This window comes from Diadema antillarum, unplaced genomic scaffold, assembly GCF_040938485.1.
Source record: "Diadema antillarum isolate AM-2024a unplaced genomic scaffold, OU_Dant_1.0 seq00000239_RagTag, whole genome shotgun sequence".
In the NCBI taxonomy this organism is placed as follows: Eukaryota; Metazoa; Echinodermata; class Echinoidea; order Diadematoida; family Diadematidae; genus Diadema; species Diadema antillarum.
In genome coordinates this window covers 961,744-967,798 of record NW_027271286.1, presented here as the reverse complement: position 1 = coordinate 967,798, position 6,055 = coordinate 961,744, and positions in this window count along the sequence as shown.

The window sequence follows — 6,055 nt, the reverse complement described above, 5'->3', positions numbered from 1 at the left end:
ATTATGTTCTTATAATGAGCGTTTGCTATGCCCGTGTTCTTTACATTGTTGGTCCATTGACAACATTTGTAAATTGCATAACTGAGCACCACATTTTAGGACATATTACTGAAATATCTCAGTAGTAGCAGGTTCCAACCCCCCCCCCCCCCCCGCCCCACGAAAAACAGATGTAAGAAAACCCTGAAAACTCTTATTAAATATTATACATAGCTTGTTCTGCCATCCTACTAAAATGGTGGGAAAAGAAATCCCAACAAAATACATGTACATGCAACCATATCCGTGTTTGATTAGAAGCAATGTGACCAGTAATATGTTAAAGAATGTTGTGGTTGGGGGATGAACTTCATGTATTAGGTCTTCAGAGGGAAAACAAACAAATAAACAAAAGTATAGTTAAGATGTACAAATACCAAATAAACACATTTTGTCAAAACAAAATTCATCTGGTGTCAGTGTCATTTTCTTGCCTAAATCGATGACGTTCTGTTTCTAGTAGTTACAGTCTACCTTGCCCAAATCGACATCACACAAGTTGAAGAAAGACTGGCTTAATCAAAGAAAAATCCTACCCCGTTCAATATATGTCAACATGCTTTTCTTCTATAATTTACGCAAGTCAAGGAATTTTCTTTAGTCCCACTGAATTCACCTAAAGCAAGGCTGACTGTATGTCCACATAAATGTGCCCATATTTAACTTGTATGTGTCATAATGTAGATATGGGCAGGTGCATGTACACATGAATCCTTGAATTAACCCATTATGTATGGGTACATGTTACAGCTTATATACAAAGCCTGTGAGCTTATGAGGGAGTGATTGAAAGTATGAACTAATTGCATAAGGTGATGCATACACCAATGTATTTATAATCACACTTGATTCCCTTCATTCAATGGAGATTCAATGATATGACTTACTGTGGCAGTCATGCCTCACAGGTTAAGCCACCAGAGGGCTTTTTGAGTGATTCTGTTTCAAACTGTGGAGAAAATAGAATCAAATGTTATTTATCCGTAGTTTTATTACTTTTTACATTAGGGACAGTGGAAGATGCTGCTAGAAATTCGTACATTATATTAGGTAATGTTTCATAAAAGTGGACATTAGCAATTTGAAATAGAGAGGGAGAAGGGGGAAAAAATAACATTCAGTGATGAAATATGTTGTGTTCACTGTGTTGCATCTGAACCAGTTTGCCTTCAAATTGAACGTAGATGGAATTGAAATAACTGATGTAGGCTAATTTAAAGGACAAGTCCACCTTCATATACATGTGGATTGAGTGAATGCAGCAATATTAGTAGAACACAGTGAAATTTGGGGGAAATTGGACAATCCGTTCAAAAGTTATGAATTTTTTAAGTATCTGCGTAGTCGCTGCTGGATGAGAAGACTACTTCAGTATAGTGTATGATGTCATATGCGTACAACCATATAAAGAAAATAAAAAGAGAATTTCACAAAACTTTACTTTTTGAATTAAGTGCACATTTCTTCGACTTGTTACTGACATATGTTAAGAGTAATATTATTCCCCTTGCCTTCTGAAAGAGAGAAGTCAAGTGTTCTTTTGTTATGCGAGAAAAGTGAGAATATGTTGAATTTTCTTTATTCTTTCTTTGTATCGTTGTACTCATGTGACATCACAAGCTATAGTAGTCTTCTCATCCAGCCTTGAGTGAGCAGAAATTTCAAAAATTCATAACTTTTGGACGGATTGTCCGATTTTGCTCAAACTCTCAAGGATGTGCTCTACTAATATTGCTGCATTCACTCAACCCACATGTCTATGAAGGTGCACTTGTCCTTTGAACCATCAAGAGAAAGTGAAATGGTTTTTCATTAATCCTTTTTGTGCCAGGGACTTTGGACAGTGTCTGCAGTGCTTTGGGGTTTTCTGCCATTCCAATGGGTAATCAAAACACACAAAGGGTTTAATAGTATCCTTCCATGCTGAACTGCATAGACATGTTCAAGTTAAGATACATGTGAGACACTTACTGTAGGTGTAACTTGTAGCAAGAGCTTTGAGCCCTTAATAATGTGGTTCACATCATTGAGTGTTGCTATAGCAACACATTTTCATGGCTTTTAGGTCAATCAATGTCAAAATGTGATACAAAACCCTTTACAGCTGTGTATCAATTTTCTTATTTAGTCTTTAAAATAGTTATCAAAATTACTCTAGGATGAAAGGAAATGATTTGTAAATAGGACACATTTTGGTCTCAGAAATGTGTTTGTTTGTCTCAGAAATGTGTTTGTAATTAACTACAGTATGTAACACACTACCTTCTGTGGGTCTTTATGGTACAAGTTTTATAGTTGTTTTGTATTGTGTGCCTATTTGAGATTGATGAAACAAACTACCCAGTATAATGAGCAAAAGTTCCTAGTCACAAGGACCTCTGTGTCTGATGTGTAAGTATCTTTCACTGTACCCAAGCACAGATCGTTTTAGAGCCGTCAGCGGAAAAGGTCCTGCCCCAAGACATGCCACATTCATTTCATGGATTATCTTTGGGAGGAATGTTAATGGTGATGATAACCAGCCATCTCCTCGTCCCTCTGCAGCAAAAATAAACCTTGCAAACCGGAGGATAAACATCTTGTCACCAGCCCCTTGCCGGCTCCATGGACACATCAGTGATAGGATAGGGGGCGAAGGTTTGGCGTTATGGTAGCAATGATGATGCTGGTACAATCATAGATGGTTATCATGCAAAGGAGAATGAAGTCGAGTCGGTTGAGACGGTTGTCTCGATTTTGGAACTGTATCGAATTGTGACGTCCATTCCTTGGACCACTGGACACATAACAGGCATCAGTTACTGAAAGTAAAAGCAACAATGAAACAAACAGACAAAAACTTTGACTAGATTTGTTTCTGAAGTATGTCCAGAGATAGTAGGGAGGGTTTGGCATTATGGTAGCAATAACAATGCTGGTACAACCATAGATGGTTGTCATGCAAAGGAGAATAAAGTCGAGTCTCCTAAAGATGGTTGTCTTGACTTTTGAACTGTATCGAACTGTGACGTCCATCTGCAGATCAGTGGAAACATAACGGGTATTACAAATCAGCTACTGAAAGTATAGTCAACAACAAAACAAACGAACTGACCAAAAACTGCGCTAGGCCTGTCTTTGCGGTGTAGCTTGATTCATGCCCTGCTCGGCATATTTTATGTGCCTTTCTACTTGACCTCGCGTCGGGGCCTAGCCAAAAAAAAAAAAAAAAAAAAAAAAAATGTCTGGCCGAAAAAGAAAGTTGCTGACAATTAGCTCCTTGGGCACCACCATATTCTGAGAATGTACGGCGCGTGATGGACTCTCCTGAATTTTTTTTTTCAGAACATTTTGAGTGTGGACCACGTAAATTTTTTTAGCTCTTCTTCACTATTTCAAATGACAGAGACAGGAATGATACCACGGAAGGTGGAACATTGGCGCGTTTGTATATTTTCTTTATATATTTGTATATTTTTCTTTGTAGCGGATTCTCGTTAAGACTAGACGGGGCTGTCTGAACAGAGCTAACCGGGACATATATCATATTGCTTACGACGGTAGGACCACATACCACACGCTCTGAAAATAAACGACTCGACACTGACGCGAGAAAGAGAAGAATGTCTGGATGTGTGTAGTCCGATACGTTGAGATCTGTGTCGTTTTTGTGTGACCTCGCGGGGTAATGACCACCCCACGGCGAAATTGGCGTGTCTTTTTATGTTCCTCTTCCCTCCATTCCTCCTCTTGTCTCCAACTGTTTACACAAACACATCAATCACTGGAATGACCTTTTCCGTTCATGATTTCGTCGTAAACTGACAGGGTTCGTTGCTACCAATTGTTCAGCAACCCGGGTGTGTTTAAAGAGAAACACGACTACGACTTCATGTTCACACAGAGTGCACACTGTACTAAGTTAGACATTTACCCGTCAAATCCAGCAAAATTTCGCTCAGAAATCTTGTCATTTTGTCCCTAAACTGACAACTCATAATTTCACTGCACATTTTACATCCTAGAAAGGTAGATCAAGCGCTATTCTAATGTCTAAGTAAATAGGTCTTGTGGCAATCTCATCATATTTTCTTAACGTCGTTCTGTTATCCTCTGATATCTTGAATTGTTGCAGAATTCTCTTCGAGACCAAAGTGAAAGGCTGCTTGAAATTAACTAAAATTTTAAAGATAATAACTTTTCAACGGACCTCCCGATATTCCTCACGCTTTCATTTGCTCTGTTTCACTTAAATACAAGAGTATCTGCATTTGTCGAGTCAACATGATTATGTTTGGAAAATTTCCCTTTTCATGGGAATTTATCCCAAACGTTGTGTGAATAGAGTGAATGCAGAAGAAACTTGAACCAAAATTAGTGACATTTCAGGAAAATCGGCTATCCATTCTGAAGATCAAAATTTTGCGAAGTTTGGGTTGAATCCGTGAGCCATCATGATCAATGGTAAAGGTTACACTTCGGTGTTCCGAAGGTTCGTTAATACGAAACACGCCAATCCCGTATACCTAGAGGTCCCTTAATCCGAAAAAAAAAAAAGATTCGTTAACGAACATCACCCATGGATAAGAAGGCAAAAACCATTCGTGTCGTCACGGTTCGTAGTGGAACTACACTGCATGATGGAAATTTGAATTAGTCGACGATTTTACAGTCGTGTATTATTAAGTTTTTTGGGTCTTTTTTTTTCGCAGACATGAGGCACTTTAAAAATTCACCCAATGACAGGAGGGGTTCATGTGGTCATTCCATATAACAAGGCCCCGAACAATGATGGGGGGGGGGGGGGGGGGGGAGGGGGAGGGGGTGGAGGATAAAGGATGGCCAGAATGCGAGAATTTCACATCGTCTAAAAGGGTTCAATGGAACTTTGAATATGTAATACGGGAACTACACGTACAGTGTACTTGTATATTCTCAGACTGGAATGTTCTCCACCTATTGTATTCCCTTTAATATGGGTTTTGAAGAGTTCATCACTTTTGGGTCGGGGCAGAATACCGATTAACAAAGGACAAGCCAATGAAATGAAATCATGACATTGCCTACGGTTTTTATTTCTATGACCCCAAGTATTTTTGATTTTTAGCTTCATTAGAAATTAGATCGTCTTATTCGTTCCCTGACCTTCACCTGCGTGACACACTTTTCACCTTTGTGTTGTCCCCAGAGGCGAGCCACTTGTCTCTCTCTCTCTCTCACCTATAGAAGTGCTTTTATTGTCACTTTCCGAGCGCTCTGTCGATTTCTCCTCTTACACCGGCTTCGAGCCGCGTTAAATTTCCTGCCGCCAAGGGTTCATGCGCGTTCCAACATTGAGACTTCACCTACCATCCGCGAATGTACCTCCGTCTATAGTCCATTTTGTTTTCACGCGCATGCGCAAAGCAGATTTAATGGAAATTTTAAGGTGGAATGCGGAACTATCTTACTTTCGTCAAATTAGCAACATGTTTGTTTCAAGGTTGCTTACATTTTTCACTATCATGATTATACAAAAGGTTTTTTTTTTTTTTTTCTTTCGAAAGTAATCATAGAATATGAGAATATGTAGGTGCCTATAAGAATTAGGTTGATTGTTTCATATTTAATCTTTGGAGGACTATATATGGCGTTAAAATCGGGAAGCATTATGCATTGAACGTTCACCTTCGCCGTTGAACCAAGAGATCACTTCTGAAAAGAAAAACCAACAAAGAGATTGTATATAGTATGGCCGCTGTAACAAGCTAGCTCCCCCCCCCCCCCCCACTCCTGACACAGCGAGTTGCATTTGGTTTTCAATTCTCTCAGTATTAAATCTCGACACTCAATCTTGCCTGCAAGTCATTCTTCGGATCTCTTGCAGTCATTATGTCGGACTCAGTTGTAACTCACATGACACGTAAAAGACCGTTTAGTGAGGGCTAGGTTGATGCACTTCACAGTAACGGTAGGCCCTATGCATTAAGGATTCGATCTTGAATTAAATTGAGAAGCGCTGTTTTCAAAATGTAAGCTTGTCTTATAGGTGTACAGT